We start from the raw sequence: 19,899 nt of genomic DNA on the forward strand, positions 1-19,899 counted from the left end.
ACAGCAAGTATACACCCCGTTTTCCCCGAGTAGAGATGCGTTCCCGTTGTTGGACTGCCAATGCCAATGGACTACAACACGCCAGTGGACTCTCTTCTCGGACCTCGGGAGCATTCATGCGTGCGTGCGCGCGTGCAGAATCCGGGTGGAGATAGGAGATTGTTAAAGGGTATAAATTAGGGGGGCAGGAAAACCCCTAAGACTTTGGATTGTGGAGAACTTACGGGATGGAGACCGGTTTTTTTTCTCTTTTTCTGTTTATTGACTCTTTCGGAGTTACAGGCTACGACGTTTGAAGAGAAACCAAGCTATTCCACCTGTTTTATTTGGTTTATAAATTGAAGCAGTTAATTGATTACGTAACTCATTAACCCCACATATACCTTATGATTTCTTTACGGCTATACACGTTTCTCTGAGCTATTTACACCTTTGGTACTGTCTCAAAATAAACGGAAATCGAAGTATTATGTAGAATTTGTATTTGGTAATCGTCAGACTGAAATTGAAAAGAAAGTTAAAACTTACGATTTGTTTTACTAACTATGCATGGAAACGTAAGCTATTTATTTAAAAGTTCGTGTATTATACATTATTTACAATTTGATAATTCTCTTGAAATTTGAAATTGAAATTAATCTTTATCACTGACATAACTGTCTTTCTTCACTTTCACTAAAAGCTGTACCACGAGTCTCACTCGTTGTTATAAGGCAAGGAGTTGATGGATACATCGGTACAGAGTGTGGTGCGCGAATCACTATCGCATTCGCTGGAATCGTTATTACATTTTGTGTACTGTCCACAGTGAATGTTTAGATTTCGAGGGTTTCCGACAGAAATAATTAGTTGTTGCTGGGAATACTCATAGATAACTTAGAAATGAGAGGGAAAGAATGACTGAAACGTGATGGTGTTCTAGAAGGAAGATTGTGAAAAATAGCAAAGTTAGTTACCAAAATGTATTTGAAAAAATTGATAGATATGTTTTGAGTATATTAAATAAATGTATTCGAAGACGCTTTTCATTTTAACGTTTCATCGCGACACGCTCAATGTACATATTATGAGGAGTTAAATGTATTTCCATCAGTTATTCATAAAACAACAACTTCTAAAATACTTATTTTACCATTAATTTACCTAAAAATCAACTTTACATTCACCTTAACAATATATTAATCAGAACTTCTAACGTTTTCGTCTGAATCTTTATTATACGTATACTGATCTATTGATCAAATAGATTTAAGCATATTAGACTTTTTACCCTGTACATTATGTATACCTTAACCCGTTGTAACCCAATTTTTCTTCGTTCATCGGAAGAAAAATTACGGTTGATTAAAATTTCACATTTTGCTGGGAGAAGCAAGAATTAATAATTATTATAAAAAAATCGACTGGTAATCAAGTAGCAGTATAGCAATAAACGAATAAAAGGAGACTTATAGAATACAGATAAATGTAGGCGTAACTTCCAAGTCACGTGGCGTTGTTACAGAGGGTTAACTTGATTGGCAAAAATTTCATATTATCAAGACGTAGTATCTAAACAATTGATTCGTTCAAAACTACGAGTGTACGTACACAAACGTTGTTTGCAGTCACTCTAATAAAAAGAACGTACAACATTAAACTGCAAGACTTAACAATAATCATTTGCCCAATTAAACTCTCCATTACTATAATTCCCATGACCCAAATCACTTGCACAAATCCAACGACCGAGCCCCTGATCCCCACTTGACCGTCGAGGACCCTAATTAAAATCTTCGAACCAGCCACAACAGCTTCCTATCGCCCCCCCCTGCTACTCTCGACAAACAATTACTCCTCTTCGCGCTATCCAACCTTATGTCTCACTCGAACCCCCTTCTACCCTCTCCGGTATCGCTACCATAAACGATCTTTCGCCTCTACGATTCATCAATCATCGATTGGCGTCCAGGTAGCGAGGGATGGATATCGGGCAGAAAAATCGGCGGACGCCAACCACGCGCGGTTCAATCACAGGTAGCACGCGGCTCTGCCGCGTATCTGGCGCACAGTAGAACTATAACGTCAATCGAGTGATGGAGCAGCGGTTTGGTTATAATTGGATCAGTTTAGTTAGGTATTGCAAATATTGGCAGCCAGGGAAGCTGGCGACCCAGTGATGAAACCTAATTGGGTAAGTCGGCCTGGCCTGGCGCCAAACGAACCGGCCCAGCTTCGAATTCTAGATAGCCCCCGATGATGCTTTCCTATCCCCCCCTCCACTGCCATCCCTAACCAAACCTTTCAACCCTTCCGTCGTCGCGATGCAAGGAAATTGACACGTAAATACAACGGTGCGCGCGTACGTGGAAATGGAAATGGACGATGGGGAATTCGTTCGGCCGACTAGTTTAATTGGACTGCAATGTCGCGACGAGACGCAACTGCGCGACGTCGAAATTGCATTCAAAGAGGAACGGCCCCGGCCACGAAGGGGGAATCATGATGAGAGAAGGAGGATAATTTGAATTATGTAAACGAGCGGGAACGACGGAAGGGGAGACAAAAAGCGTCGATACGTCACCACTCGGCATTGTGAAAACAGTTTTATGCGACGCTAGTAAGGGAAACGTACACACACGAGGCGCCATTCAAGATCGTTCGATTATTTGTACGATCCTTATTGTGAGAAACGGAACGGGGGTTGTTCTGTTAAAAGGTTTTTGCACAATTTTTTGCGAATTTTCACGAATTTCCATACTTGCGAGGGAACTTCGGCAACCTTAACATTCTGATGTTTCTGAAACCTTGCAAGCTTGTAGGGGACATCGATAGAAGTATCGTGCAATTTTGCACTTTTTACTACTTTTTACTTTTTCAAAGCGAAGACACTCCATTTTGTGTTTTCCTATTTTCCTGTGTATCTCGAGAGACATAGTACATATCAAAAAATTGTCAGAATGAAAATTGACTTTTTATGCTCTATAAAGCTGCAATAAAAATGTTAATGTTCAAATAAAAAACATACCCCACCACCTTCGTTTTAAACAATTTTGATCTTCTTGTCAGGTCAAAAAACATGCCAAACTTCATCATAAGTACAGATATTTCGATAATCTTAACTGATGTGTTCATTCCGAACGCTCGCTGTTGCACATCGAACGGTGCGTTACCTAATGTATAAGGGCTGTTTATACTCTGAAGAACCAAAAAGTAGTAAAAAATAAAAATTGTCTGATACTTCTATTGGGTGATTGCAAAAGTTTGTGCCCGATTTGAAAATAAAGCACAATCGGTGTGTGCAAGAGCATATTTCATTTGAAACTGAGATGGAATGAAATGAACAATTATTTGAAAATAAAACACAAGCGATGTATCTTTAGATAGGAACGTAACATTACGCTAAAAGGAACATCTGTGCCGAAGTCGATAAGGTTCTCGCCACCTCTGAACTTTTGCAATCGTCCAATATTAAAATCCCCTGCAAATCTGCAAAGTTAAAAAAAAAATCGAAATTTTTGGGGTACCGAAGTTCCTTTGTTAGAGAGTACAGAAAGATATCCGTCTTTTTCAAATCTCATAAAAGAAAAAATTTAACGGAGGAAAATATTCCTGTGGCTAAATTAACAAAATAGTATTGATATCAAGCTTTACATCTCTCTATGATATGCAACGTATTACTATTTACATCGTCGTCCTTGATTATTGGAACGATTCCGCTTTTAGAATCAAACTAATTTTATTAGCATAACGAAAATTCGTCGTCCGACATGTGAACAATCGTTTAGATGCAAAAAGAGAATGATTTTATCAGGAAAAAGGTCACTAAGCGACTTTGAAAGAACCTAGTCCCGACATTTATAGCTGTATGCTTTCAGACAGATGTACACAAGGTGGCGTATAAAATAAACTTTGCTTACTGTTTTTAATAAATATACACAGCTGCAGCAAAATTGAAATTCACTACTGTTTACATTATTTTAATCGTGTCGTGATAAACTGTTACGGTATACAGAGTGGGGAGAATCTAACGAGCAGTGGATTAATTCAGCAATCGTAAAAGAAGACAAGCTATGTAATTAACATAGGTTTGCAAATGAATACAGTTGAAACGTATCTTGCTTTTTTTTTTATTTGCTAACTCTTATAGCAACAAGTAGAATCACTGTTGATTACACCAATTAGCTTCTTATACTATTCTTTTTAATTACTCGTGTTGTAATTTTTTATCGCGTAACATTCGAATATCCTAGTCATTTCGTTTAGTACTGAAGAAATTCGAAAAATAGAGAAAGAAATGAACTATGTTCGCTATGAGAAAGAAAAGAATCGTAAAATATCACATGTTAACATTAACTGTTTTTTTTTCTTTTTTATAAATTTGTAATTCAAATGTAATTCAAGTTGTACTCAATTCGCAATTCCAACTGTACTTCAAATATTTTTGCAAACACTACCAACTATTATATTCTTCGATACATTCATTTCAATTTCCCACTGATTTCCACAGAATTCAAAGCACTGTATTCTCCAATTTCTACTTTTCTATGTACTCACAACGTGCAACAATTATTCGAACCGACCCGTCTCCTTTCGACGTAGAGCACCCTACACGCCATTCGAGAAGAATCGGCAGCGTTCCGCGTTCTTCCTGTCCGCGATACTTTGAAAAGAAATTTCGGTACGGGGTGAACGAACTGTAGGAAAGCGACGTGCTCGCCGCTCGGGATGCAGCGTGCATTGTAAACGAGCCGGGCGACAAGTGTGCACTTGATAGTGTTGACCTTTCAATGACGCTAAGCTACTCCTCATCGTTGCCGTTACCATCTCCTCTTTCTCCCTCTATTCTCTTCTCACGGTCCACCTAGGCGATCTCTCCATTACCGGCTAATTTTCAAGAGATCGTTATACACCCATACCGTTCGACTACGTGTCTTCTTCCTCCCCTATTTTCTACCCGCTAACATTCAACGATCGATGATCGAATTTGTCGAAACGATAAGACAATTCACTTTCTTCGAGTGAAGTGAAAATCATCCGATCGCTCAACTCTTTCACTGCTACAGACACTTTTATCCTAGAGGCGACTACGGCTGTTTGCGGCTAAACAGACTACTATTAGGCCCGTGCAAAAGTTCCCATCGTATTTTTTTTTTTTTTTGGAGAATGTTTGGAGAATTGTCATAAGAATACTAGTAATATAATATTAATACTATATTCGGTGTAAATATCAACTGTGAAAATTTAAATAAGAAAAGAAACATGCAGTGCCTTTTAGCGCTGTAGATGGAAACTTGTGCATAGACCTAACATAAGCAACTATAGTCGCCAGACATACAGTGCCGTTCAGAAGCATTAGGACGCCTATTACGTTCATGTAGAAAGTATTATATGATTTAAGTTCCTTGCCAAAGTTAGTGTCATATATTAGGCAAAATATACATCTGCACTCGTTATACTTCCAGATTCTAGAATTGTTTTTACGATCTTAGTAATTTTGTAATAACTTTTACATGTAAAATAATTTTATATTAAACTTGTATTGACAGTGAGGCTTGCTTCACATTCAGAGAGCAGGTTTCGGTAGATTTCAAAATATTTCAGTAGATATTAGTAGAATACAGTCAATTTTAAGAAAATTCAGCACAGGTAGATTTTAGTAGATTCCGGTAGCTTTCAGCAGAGTTCAGTATATTTCAATAGATTTCACTAGAATTCACTAAATTACGGTAGATTTCAGTGTGCTTTGCATTCAGTAAGTGTCTTAATACCTGTAAACGAAAGTTTATAACGACCACATTTTATAATAAAATAACAGGTACTTAGTGTAAATTCTGCGGACGATTTTAATCACGTAGGCTTTTGTGCACCGTGATATCACTAGACTCTATTGCGTGTCTATCTAAAACCTGTCGAGTGAGTCGTTATAACTTATCAGTTATTACAAAGCCAAGCAAAGTGAACATAATACTAGCACTGTACATATTTAACATATGTAATATTTCACTGATAAAGACGTCTTGTAACTGTGAAATTAATGATTTTTGCACTTATGCATATTAAGACTACTTTTTATAGTCTTGAAGTTTGGTCCCAACTTTCTTCCAACACCCTGCATAGAATTAGATTATTCAATATACAGGGTGACACCGACGTAAGTGGCCGTACTCTACCCTTCCTAAATACGAAAAAAAGGTGACATACCAAGTTTAACGAATTTTGAAATTTCTAAATATACAGGGTAACGCCGAAATAGGTAGTCGAATTTTGGTACCGTATTCTACTCTTCCTAAGGATGATAAAAAGTCGTACAAACATAACTCCCAAAACTCTTCCTTTCCGAGACATAAACACTTCTTGTCTGTGACGGTGTATTGCAAGAATGCTTAGAACTTACTTAAAGAAATCGACGAGAATGTCTTTCTTCTGCAGTAATAGGCGCTTCCTATTGCCGCTTCTGGTGTATTCCGAATTTTGTCATACGCAGCTGTAACCCAGTTTCGAAGTGTTTCTAGACTAAACTTTTAACATGTCCCCACAAATAAAAATCCAAAGTAGTGAAATCAGGGGAGCGTACAAGTCGTGCAATTGATTCTCCTCTCTGGAATTGGAATACTCCTTCCATAGGGACATGGCTTACACCCGAAAGCCTCGTTTAACAACTATTCACGTCAAATTTCGATGTAAACCAATCAGTGTTTATACCTCAGAAAGGAAGAGTTTCCGGACCTGTGTTTATACGACCTGTTTTTATCCTCAAGGAAAACGGTACTAAAGTTCGGCCACCTATTTCGGTGCCACCCCGTATAAACGGACAAAGTACTACCAGCACAACTGTGCAATGTATACGCGCGTCCCGGGCCATACTACGTGATTGTTTTTTGGCAGAAATGACCGTAGCGAAATGGTTAATTTGGCGTTAAATTACCGCAAAAGTGACGAAGAAATAGATACCGAAGTAAACGAAACTACTCGCTGATTCCACAGAGTAGTCGGACGAGAAGCGCAAACGGGCGTCGGAGGTCGTGGTAAGTTCGAGGTTAATCGTTCGTTTGGCATGGCGTGCCTCTTGGACCGCCCACGTTATATAAAATGAAAACGAACGAGAAAAAATAACGTCAATGTAGACGACCGATACTGTGACCAGTAGAATGTAACATACACGTTGCACGTAAAGTCGAAAAGAGAATTTTATCCGATTAATTTCAATGAAATATATGTGAAAAGTCATATTGTTTATCATTTCTTTGATCTTTTTCACTTGGAATTTATTTTAGGTACCGACCAAAAGAAGTTTTCAGCAATATTTCGAAAAAATAATAAATTTAAAAATATAAATTTAGCAAGAAAAATTTAAAGTTTTATATTTACAAGAAACACCCAACGTATTGTTTATTCCTTACGTTTTTCTTCTAAGCAGACCTAATCCCACGGTAATCAATTTAATCCTGCAGACACGTGACGTGTAAATTGTTCCAGATTTCTAACACATTTTTCAAATAAATAAACAGGGTAATCATTCCGTTAGCGACATTTAATAGAAAAATTAGTTAAGATACCAACGAACGAGTTGCGAATGAAAAAGGAACATCAGCACGTATTATTTTTGCTCATAAGCTCAATATTTACATTTTCAGCAGTTTTATTCAGCACAATGCATGTTTGCACTTATTCACACGTAATTTGCAAGAAATACGTCAACTGTGCATTTCATAGGATGTGCTGCATGTAAGTAATAGCAGAACACCGTGAGAACTGGTGCGCCACACATTGTGACCAATATTGGTAGCGAACGTGTTAATCACCTTTTTCTAAAAAGCGTGAATCATAAAAATGACATTCACTCTTTCGTTATAACAATCGAATAAGAGTTTCATTTTTGACCGAATGTAAATACACCAGTGGTCCACACAATTCGCAGACAAAATTTTCATCGTCAGATGAACAAGAATGTTCTTCCTTCTAACATCCGGTAAATGCAACAGAAAGCTAGAATATTAGAAACGTACAATTAGCGTAATCTTTAGTTTCCTCGAAATAGATAATTCATTGGCAATTTCTCGTTTCGAGTAGAATTGCTTCTAAAGCGGTCGTTTTCCCTTCGAGGACGGGACGTGTTAACAGGTTTCACCAAATGGTCGAAAAGCGACGAGAGAATACACGCAGCCCACAGCTAGGCGAAGAATACGTGTAACGAGTGACGAAAGGCGAAAGGAAGAGAAGAGGATGCTCGTTGCTCGCGCGTACGTTCGCACACGCGATTGTAGGTGCGTTGTACACGTATGTACAGAGCATACAGGCTCTCTGACGGAGGATCACGTGAGCAGGGGGCCCAACGGCTGCCACGGCCCCGATGAATAATTCACGACGAGCCACAGAGCCACGGGGACCCATGATCGTCGCCGTAACACACGATGCCCGTGCTGCCACGCTCGATGCTTCTCTCTCTTCGCGAGAATCATACAGCTCTGCTCGGCCTTTACACGGCTATTATACGTGCCTTCATTATTCCCTCCTGCCGCCGAAACTATGCCCAAGGACAATTCGCACTTCCTCCTAACATTTTTCGCAATTCTCCGACGTGTGTCGCTTTTTGGAAGAGTAACGACGGGACTGGGATAACACGTTAGTTGGACGTTATCGTGTTTCATAGCGTACAGAAGCAGTGCCCTACGTTATCTTGATTTACACACCCATTCATAAGAATTAACCCTCTGCACCCAAACAACTTTTTGCTACGGAGAAGCAGCAAATCTTGCTACTTGCTTGTGTTCAAAAATTTATCGCCTATAAAATTGATATTTAGTATTTGCTAAAAAATTGAGGAAATGTTTCGAAACTAAACATTAAATTAAACATTGCTTAACAATTTTTGCGCAAAGAATCTTTTGGCTACTGTCGTTTTCAGAGCAAGAACAATGGGACTGAGATGGCTTGTTGATTTGTTCAAGTAAGATAAGAACTATTTTCTCATTGTCGCCATTCAAATTAATTCCGATATCATCGAAAATCGTAATATGTCAGTGTGTTATTTCCGTTTGTGACAGTGATTTTAACCGCTTTGTGCGTAGTACATTTTTGTCACTACGTTGTGCATAATACAATTTCGTAGTTAACGCCTTACTTGAACCTCTTTCGTGGTATACTATAAAAGAGCTAAACAGAACTGGCACGAACGCATAAAGTGTAATTCATTCATATTCCTGCAATAGATAGAGGTAATTTGAATAGTTAAGAAACTAAACACTGTTGCATTTCATAATTCTTTTGAGCAACAAAAGGGTTAACAATTCGGATAGCCTAGCTTATTTTGAAGAAGTTTGTTTTAAGTGAAATTTAAGGTTCAGTTTCCGCACTGAGATTGAGAGTAGTCCCCGTGACTGAGGACAATGTGGCAAAGATTTGGTGTCTACTTATTCGATTAATTCTTTCAAAAATTCTGATAATTATCATATCGAATTAAACGTCCCAAATTTTCTATTTACTATTTAACAAATACAGTAAACAAAGAATGCTTAAATTCTAAGAAAAAGAGATAGCATGATAGTTGCTAGAATTGATTACTATTCTGAACATACGAATAACTTTGTAAATGACTACATTTGTGTATATTGATAGATAACAGGACAATTTGAAGAAGGTAATTTTCATTCGATAATTTTTACAATTAACTGATGCCTCTGAAGCATGTAAATAAGTTGACACGTCGCTGAATATTTATATTCACAGGTAACGCGTTATTCCTTATTCCATATCAACTTCTATTGTATTCATTGCAGGATTTAAAGCAACATATAGTTTACCTTGCAAGTACAGTTATTTTTCTGCTTTATTCACTCACTTTTCGCCGTATCTAACTTAATTCGATGCAGTGAAATTGCATTATGTTTATTTATATCTGCTATTTCATGGTCCTCATTGATAATAACAGAATTCCGTTCTAAATAATCTATTTTCCAGATTATTCAAAATAATTGTGCTACAAGCAAATATTGTAAATCACCGATTTTCACAGAAAGGTGAGATAAATACACTACAAACATATCACATCGATCAGCCACTGGGCTCAACTTAGCTCCAAATTTTCCATTTTGTCGGTTTGCTAGAGGAGTGATACATCTGAAAAGTCGTCAATTTTGAGATATCTGCAAAACAAGAATTCTAAAAATAAGCTATTTTTATTTAAAAGAGCGTCACTGAAATTGAAATTATACTATTCAACAAGAAAAATGACACAACTCGAAATAGAGCTACTTTAACCCTTTTAAATATGCACATAAACAATATCACATCAGAGACCCTCGAAACCCAAAGACTATTAGCTAAATTGTAAAAGAAAAAAAATGTTTTCATTGCTAAATGGTTGAGTAGATAAATATAACTTTCTACCACACAAAATTTCAAAGCAAATTCCAAAAAAATTTACTTTTGTCAACTGTGTCACATTTCTAGCAATCTGACGATTTGTACTCGTCGTGATAACCAGTGCTTACTTCACAAAATCCTGCATACCCTAAAATTGAATTCTAAACAAGTACTTCTTACACAAATTCAACTAAATGAGAAACATTAATTAGACACACTGTTCCATATCCAACAACGTCAAACTACAATTTTCAGCAAGTACCCACGTAAGTTGAAGCAAAATCTCAACACGCACGATTCCACCGTACATCAAATGAACATTAAACGGAGAACCACTCTATCAACCTGATCCAACAGATCTACACGCCATTTTTCGTAAAACCGTGACGCTCGATGGCGGTAAACACCGTAGAAGGCTCATTCGTCGAATTCTCGAGAAGCGAAATAATTTTGGTCCAAGTGTATCGCGTTTTGCTTACACGAGGATAATTCTTTGGAAGACGCGAACAGAGAAGAGAGAAGCGATGCGGAGAGAAACAGTGCGTCAGCTCCCGCCAGAAATAACATGGATATACTTAGACGGCCCTCCGTGCAAGATCCAACCAAACCACGCTTCTCCGAGGCCAATTCGAGTCCTAATGAAAACTACTCGCGTCGACTCTCTTCAAGATGAGGGTCTGTGCACGTCGTTCCACGTCCAGACACATTGTTCCACCTGATCGTTATCCGTTTCAACGGGGTTCGAAATAAAATTTCGACGAATTGCCTCGAAATTGCAACCTCTATGTGTGAATCACGATGTAAACTGCTGGTTCGAGGAATCGTCACAAACACCCGGATATTCTTGAATCGAAGTTTGAAAAGATTTGGACAAAAATGAAATTTTACCGAAATGATTTTTTGAGCAGCATTTTGTTTAACGTTAATGCTCGATGCTCTCGATGATTAGAGACTGGCTCTGGTTTATGATGCTTGGATTGGAATACCTAGAAGATCAAACAACTTGGAAGATATTTTCGGAACATTAGAGTTGTATAAAAATCGGATGTTTGGCGTATCGTAGATATTTCGAGTATCTTTTATAGTCAACTTTTACATACGATTCTGGTTTATATGTCCTTAGAAATTGCCGAAAAATATAATTACTAAAACGAAAATTGTCAAAAAGATCAAATTCGATTAATTTTCACTCAAGAATGACGGATACGTCGATGAACGAAAAATCAGACAAACCGAACCACTAATGATACACTCGTAATTTTGACACGGTCTAAGTGCACAAGCATGGTTACTGTTAGAAATAAATCCATCCTTGCGTAAAAATAAAACTAGAACGAGAGGGTCTGACATACAAGTCACTAAGAGGTCGATGTTATGATAAACCGCTTGCCAGCAAAAGAAACCGCCGTGCGGTTGCAAGGAAGGACCCCGTGCTAGTAAAGAGAAGTACCGTTGCATGGATTTTTAATTGATACCACACACGCCTTAACGATGCCTGATATTGTTGCGACGATTAAATCGATACAGATCTATCGGAGTACCTTTGCTGAAATTTGTCCAGCCGTCGATATTACATTTTGAAACTCGATAAAAGATTAAGTATAGATACACTACCGGCCAAAAGTTTGGAATCACTGTGCATTGCAATTTACAGAAAAATTTCCAGAAAAAATTCAGCAGCTATTGGAATTTTTTTATCACTCAAATCAAACGATATGAGATAAATTAATAAATGTAGAGTTGAGATAAACTTCAAGTCTATAAAAAATTAGTAGCAGATTCAGTACTGATGAAAACTGGGAAATGATTCCAAACTTTTGGCCGGTAGTGTATGTCCCAGTTCAGACGTCAAAATGAAGGTATAATGATTGTGAAGTAAAAAGTTTCTTTAAAAACTGGTGAAAAAATGATTACTTTGAATTATTAATAATATGCACCAAATTCAAATACTATCGGTTTGTATCAAAACACTTTGTGTTAGAATTGTATAAGCATAAAAGGGCAATGATTTCAAAAGTAGGAAGTATCAAGTAAGTTAGGGGACTGTTTGTAATCACGAAATCGTTCAAAAATATCGAACCAAGAGATGTCAGAACAAACTGAAAGAGCAAGTACATACGGTAAATTCTCCACAAGTGTCAGTCCGCAAGGAACCTAAACCTGACACTTGTAGAGTCAGGGACTACGTTTTCGAGCTTCGCGCCCGCCGTTGCAGTTTACCGAACGTAGACAAGGACAGCGAATAAAAGATAAGGTGAAACGTGAGTCGAGGCAACCAAGCGACTTAAATACCAACTTTTTTAATTTTACGTTTTTTTATCCCGAAATTTTCACAGTCACGCCAGACAGTGAACGTGTTAATAAGTAAATGTTGTTCAAATTATATCGTGTTTGATCTCATTTTCATCAGAAAAATCTCAGCAACATGTTAAAAAAAATTCCAGATGAAAAAAAGTAAAATTAAAGAAATTATATTTTTCTATTATGAATTGTCGAGCTGTGAAATCTCGTAAAAGAAACCCAGTGGTGTAGCGTTACACGCTTGACTGACAGCGGGCGAGGATATCATAGGCGTAGGACCATCTATACTGACACTTGTAGAATCCAAACTGACTGACACTTGTAGAGAATTTACTGTATTTCGTATGTTCGAAAACCTGTCCTAACAAAATAATGCTACAACTTAGTGTCTGTAACATGTCAAATAATTAGAAACTAAAGAAATGTAATTGAATTGAAAAAAAAGACATATATAAAGCATAAGAATATATTCGTACAATTTATCAGCTAAACAATAATATCTGACAACGAAGCTGTTACGAGTGTCTGGAGAAAACCCTTATAAAAGCCAATAAAACTGTACAATTTATTTCCCATGATGCATCGTATAATCAAGGGAACGAGGAGTTTTTGCTCGTTGAATTCGACGAACGATGACAGATTACTTATACGCACGGCACTGTGACAAATCAAGCATCGAGTCAACAGGATGCGAGAAGAGAGGGTGAAGAGAAAGAAGGAGTACGAAGAAAGGGGGAGAGAGTGTAGCAAGCAGATGGAGAGAAACACCAGTGAAACTTCTCATCGTGGACGCGATGCAAACTTAGTTAATGACTGCTTCGTTAATCTAATCTAGCCGGTGGAGCAATAACAATACGTAAAAACGACACTGTGTATTCCGGTGTCTGATTACGAGGAGTTTCTTCGTCGAACGTAACGGCGCAGGGGCAGAAGGAAATTAGCTTAAGTGAACGAAACTTCGTAACTTTCTTCGTCAGTCCTGCAATAACTGTACGTCCATAAATTTGAAAGATTTACTGAACTTTTTTCTGAAACAAAAAGATAATTTGACGTCCACCTTCTTTCTTAGATAATTGAAGATCGATGTGTTCTAAACAAAATTAAGGTACTAAGTAATAAGAAACTGTTTCCATTTTCAGTATTCCAAAATTTAAGAAATATTTTTCCTTTCTGAAATAGAAAACTATTCGTATAGGTCGTAACTTTAATAATAAAAACAATTCGAAATGACATTCGAAAAGTATTATTTCAATGACGGTCGTGAGGTTTTTGGTTCGGTTCCAAGCGTAGGTGAGCAGCCTCGCGGAAATTTATACGCACGGACCGGCGGAATCCGTTCGCGATTAATAATTATTCCGAGAAAATGAACGATAAAACAGGCGTTCGTCAGGTTGAGGCATCGTGTACGATAATGTACACGTTGTCTCAGATTTATCTCTATTCGTCCATGGGACATGAGCGAGCATTCCTGAGACATTGATCAACGTACACGATCGAGGTATGCAAAGTGAAAAATAGTGGTAACACTAGGCGAAAACGGTATCGAAAGACTGATGTAACATTATGTCTAAGCTTGGAGGCCGGCCAACAACTGGGCATTATCGAAGTTGTTTTAACTTATACTCATGTGGAACAATCGCCACACTTGCCGATTCCTCGATCAATTACGTGATTTCTTTATGCAATTATACATTTCGCGTGACAATCCTTTATTCAAGTTGCAAATTTGAGGATTTCATAAATTAAGTAAGAAGTAAATGACCCAGCAAGCGTTTGATAAATTATACGCGAAACGAAGTATCAGATAGAGATCTATGATTCATTTAATGTTCGCGTAATTTCTGTGCCTGTAAATCTATCGAAGCCATGTTAAATCTTAATTTATGAACAATACTGTTACATTTCGGTTAATTGGAAAATTATGCTATGTAGCAAGAGTCCCGTGCTCTGAATGGAAAATATCCAGCACGTTTTAGCAACTCGTCCAGTTTCGATCCGGTCCGGTCGATTTCTACGTTGGCTAATTTGTTTAACCTATAATTAAGTCCACATTATAGCTGTATCACTTCTACATCTGTGTACTCAGAGCTAAACCTTTCAGAACATTCCATTTAAAATGAAATCTCAAATGTATTTATTCAAGTTCCTCGAGAAATGAATAAAAAGTAAATTCAAAGTGACGAAATTAGATTTTAATTAGGGAAAGTTCTTTATTTTGGTAAGTCGTAACTACTTACATTTATAAGGTACACATACTCAAAATTAATATAAAAAAAGATCCACACAATCTGTTATGCTACCACTTAATCGCACTATCAGGTAGGTTCTTGCATGTTAAATATAATTAATAACTCTTTAACCTATAACAACGCGTTAGACTCGTGGCAGAAATTATGGTCAAGATGTGAGAAAAGTAGTTATATTAGTAAGAGAAATTCATTGCGATCCTAACTTTCGTTTTAATTTGCAAGACTGAGGATTGCTAAATGTTATTAATCCGTAACAGATTAGCTTTCGTTACCTGACACAGTAGTAAAACAGTAAATGGCTGACGCTTAGATGCTTAGTTAGAAAAGAAATCATAGGTAAAGGGGTTAAATAGGAAAATTAGGTAAACAGTAATATAACTTTCTTTCAAAGATAGTAAAACATAGGTGTACGTTCAGTTTCCTCACTTTCTTGGTCCAATGGTCGCGGAAAAGCAAAACTTTGAAAAGTTGAAGAACTTTTGTATAACTTGAAAGCAATATCAAATTGTACATACACCGCTGATCAAAAGTTTCGAATCATTGGACACTCGAACGAACTCAGGAATCTTCAGATATAAGTCTACAACTTTAGGCCAACTTGAAAGACTTTTTACTATCAAAACGAAGTAACTGTTATCAGTTCCTATAGGACTGATTCTAAATCGATAGAATATTACGAAACATTTGTCGAATTAATGTATCTTAAAACAGAACACTCTGTATTAATTTACACATTTTTCAACTTCCTTATCAGGAAAAAAAAATCATATTTTAATCCAACCATAATTTGAACGTCACGAACCGTAAAACCATTCGTCATTTAATTCCACTCCGCTCCTTTCGATTACTTTATCAATCATCGAAAAAATTACTTCCGCTACGGTCCAATTTCTATGCTCTGACTTATCAACTTTCCTATACAATGAACCGATCCAGCTTTCCTCTATCAGCAACTGCCCCACAAATCGTACACAAAACAACCATCCGCTGGACTTTCACTATCCACTAATCCTTGCGCAATACCCCGACAGTGCGGATCCAATTAAAAGAAAAAAGATCCTGGTAAACTCGACGAACTTCGTCGCGCAGCCGTCATCACGGTCGAAAAAAAGAAAAACCCGATTACACGCGTGGCGTAGCATCGTTATTATTGTTTCGTCTCTTCCCACCGAGCTACCTGTTACATTTCCATCGAGGTTGAAAGTTGACCGCGCAGTCGACCGCGCGGTGCGTACTTCATTCGTGAAACAATGGATCGTGCGCGCGTCAACGTGAAATGGGTTATGCAGTCTGCCCTTAGAAAATTTCCCCATATCGACGATTTTCCGTACTGAGACAATTTCGTCTACTCTGGCTATATAGCTGCATCCAGAAACCGCAGCACGATTTAACCCTTCCTACTGAAATAACGAGTCCGACTCGCCGTAGGCTTTCTGTGCCAAAGTGTGCAATGACGAGCTACACTCGTCAGGAATTTTTAAGTAACGAAGCATTTTAACACAGAAGAATATGTAAAGAAAAATTGAAGTAATGCTTTCATATATTTGTCTGTATGCGTCTATTAACAGTTTAGGTTATATTTTTATAAAATTAAAAGGTAAGTATCACGTGATGTGAACGCAACGCCTTGATCCGTACTAAGCAACTCGCTATCCTCTTGAAGTCGCCCTCCGAGGGAGAGATCCGTGAAAGCGAGAAGCCATAAATCTTTACGATCAAATGTACAGTGACGTCGTTTAGCAGAGGAAGAATAGAATATATATAATTCGTTCTCGCTTCAGTATTAGCGATCCTGGCGATCGCTCGCTCTCCATGTTCCCCCGTCCCGCTCGAGAACGAAGTCAGACCGAATAGTATACCGATCCGTAATAAGCAACTGACCGGTCCCGGTCGAGTTACTTATTACGGGTCAACGCTGAATACCGGGGTCGTAAAATCTGTCAGCCATCAAACTACACGTAATTCGAGCGCAGAAACAGCAACTCGAGGGAGATGAAGAGCTCGAGCATCGCTCGGGATCGTTCGATGTCAACTCGGAATTGGTTCCTGCATTGCAGCACATACATTTAAAAAATGTGTCTACACCTTGATCGTTTACAGTTGCACGTTAATTTTCGCCAATACGGGAATTACTATTGAGCAGAAGGTAACGGAGGTTTAATACCACATACAGTAGAGCGTCAGTTATCCGAACCAATTGGGACTGAGGTGGTTCCGGAAAATCGGATTGTTCGGATAATCAAACTATTCACTTAATGAAACATATGCATGTACTTGCCCGGTTTATAACTATAGGAATGAAGCCTAAAATTACTTATTGATGAAAATATTATCAGAAAGTACTCTGACCCGGAGTATGGTGGGCGTGAAATTAATTGAACCTGTCTACGTTTTCACAATAGTATATTTTATTCAAAGTCTATATCCGCGTTATCTGAGCGTCGTTCGCAAAAGTATGCTTCGAGGGTCTCGGGAAGAGTGTGTACGCGTCGTCCTGCCGATCCCTGTCCACCTCTACGCGAACAGGCCCAGGGAAAAGCCCAAAGAGGCGAGTCACCCCCACCGAGCGCGCTGGGCCTGGCTTCGAGATGCTCGCTTCACCGTCTTCGGGACGGATTTTCTCACAATATTTAGAAAAAAATGCTTGGAAATAGCAATATACATTTATCAAGAAAGTTTATTCTTTACCCATTGATCGGTACCGCTACACTATAAGTTTGTTTACTCCTCGAACCGATGGTTCGGATAACTGACGCTCTACTGTATCTTAAATGAACGATTGTAAGGTAAAATTTTAGATATCAATTTACAAATGACAGACGGCCCTGAGTGCGACTACATCGCTTGAAACTTTTAATTTACAACTTCACAATATCGCTTCCACCAACTGTACTAGTCAAATGCAGCGCGCAGTATGTAGTGGCTATTTTACTAGTTGCTGTGTGTAGAAGTCATCCGCTGATTCAGTGGTACTTAAATATCGTATGTAACGTGTAGGAATATTACCCAGCATGCCTAAAGGAATTCGCCTAAAGAAGTTAGACGAAGAAGAATCTGAGAGTGTTACTTTGTGTTCTATTGCTATTTAATATGTTAGCACTGGGTTGCACCTTCTTTTCGTTGAAATACTAGAACTGTAATGTTTCTGTCAGGCGTTATATTTGAAGAGCAACGATACGTTTTAATGATAGAAACATTTCAATAAGAACTTACTTGTCTCTAATACAATTTAAAAAAGGTTACATGAAGAAACAAGTCGAAAATGTAGAACAAAATCTTCGTATCTGAGTCTTAGTTTTCAAGAAAATCTTCTAAAACTACTATTATATCATTTTGCATAGTATCGATAGTGATGTAACTAAAATAATAAAACAGGTGTTTGCACACTTTTGGTTATGTCGTAGGTATTGCAACGAGAACACGTTTTAATGAATTTTCGTTTCTCCAACTTTTTGAATTAATTGGAAATGGATTTCAGTAAAATAATGCGGTACCATACACATAGCTGTATATGTATGTAACGAACTTCCAAAATCGATTTATTCGAAACAAAGTATCAGTAAAAAAAAATTTTATTTGTCATTTTCAGTTTTTCAGGTAGAATCATCCCTTTCTAGGTTATACCACATGGCATCCAATGTACAAGATGGACTACATAATGTGATCACCTTAGAATTTAAGGTTAGGTTCGGCCAAAAGCTCAAATTATTCGATCGAAACTTTTTTTGTGTCATAATATCGTTTAAAAATCGATATTTTTCGAAATTTTCACGACAAAGTAATCAGATTAGGTGGCTCACGCTGTACACGAAGCCATAATAAAGAGCATTTAATATAAATCTATGAAATAAATATTGCGATTGACTAGTAACCCGCTGTTTTAGAATGAAAAGTGTAAGTTAACTAACCGTTGTCCTATGAAACAGAGAAGAATTAAATTGTATGCCTAGGCACGTTTGCTTACAACAAAATTGCAGTAGAAGGGATTAAGATCGGTGAACTGGCTCGTAGAACGCACGCGCTGCACACGGCGGACAGGAAATCAGTTAATTTTATTTCACCGAGTAAAACCAGCAAGCGTTTGAGCGGGGATTAGTATTTTTCTGTTCTCCTTCAGAAGTAACGATAAGAAAAGAGCTTACTATTTTCGTTTGTTTTATTGGTGAATAAAGCGCGGTTTAGTGCTAGTAAATCTCGAGTTAATGCATCGATGCTTAAAAGTTTTACGGTCGATCACATGGGACTTGTGCGTCTTTTATTTTGTAAAAGTCGCACGTTACCGGTGTCGCGCTATGCTCCTTTGTGAATTAAAGAGTTGGAATGCTGGAAGTTGTTCGACAAGTGTTACCAAGCTTTACTATACTTTGCTGTTAGAGGAATTTACTAAAATGCACGATAGAAATGTTGTTTACGAATATTGTTCGCTATGCAACGGTAAATGTTTCTTTCTATGTCGTTTTATTGTGTTTTTATGCTCGAGACTCGGTAATGCAGAAACAAGAGCAGCCATAAGCATTTGTCTGTTTTATTGACCCGTAATTGTATGATGCGTTAAATCTTAGAAGAATACTGAATTTTTTTTAGTGAAAATGTGTTTGGCCCACTTCTGAGAAACAACGAAGTCTGCAAATAATTCGTTTATTTTAAAGGTGCACTATTCTGAAATGTATTTTTCGCAATGAAATGACTCGATTATGTTTCGAAATCGATTAACATACGAATATATGTAGCTTAATTAGCTTTATCAATTTTCATTCATCCACGTCAATCGAGTGAAATTTATTTGTTACATATTGCTACAAATAAAGACAAGAATATACTGACTAAATCTTGACAGAAATTTTCTAGATTTTATTTTCTAAAATACTGTTCGAAAGACCATTACGTGCAACATTCTGATCATAAGAATATTTAATTCTATAAGGAATTATTTCAGTAATAAAAAAGTTCAAATTAAGCTCGTTCTTAACTGTATTGTGCAATTAAATAATACAAAATATTACAA

General features: G+C 37.5%; 1 protein-coding gene across 2 annotated transcripts in view; it reads right to left on the bottom strand.

The window, feature by feature from the left end:
- Positions 1 to 19,899, bottom strand: part of LOC108578955 (protein scalloped) — a 443,348-nt gene that overhangs the window by 393,422 nt on the left and 30,027 nt on the right. The window lies entirely within an intron of this gene.

This window comes from Habropoda laboriosa, unplaced genomic scaffold, assembly GCF_001263275.1.
Source record: "Habropoda laboriosa isolate 0110345459 unplaced genomic scaffold, ASM126327v1 scaffold30, whole genome shotgun sequence".
In the NCBI taxonomy this organism is placed as follows: Eukaryota; Metazoa; Arthropoda; class Insecta; order Hymenoptera; family Apidae; genus Habropoda; species Habropoda laboriosa.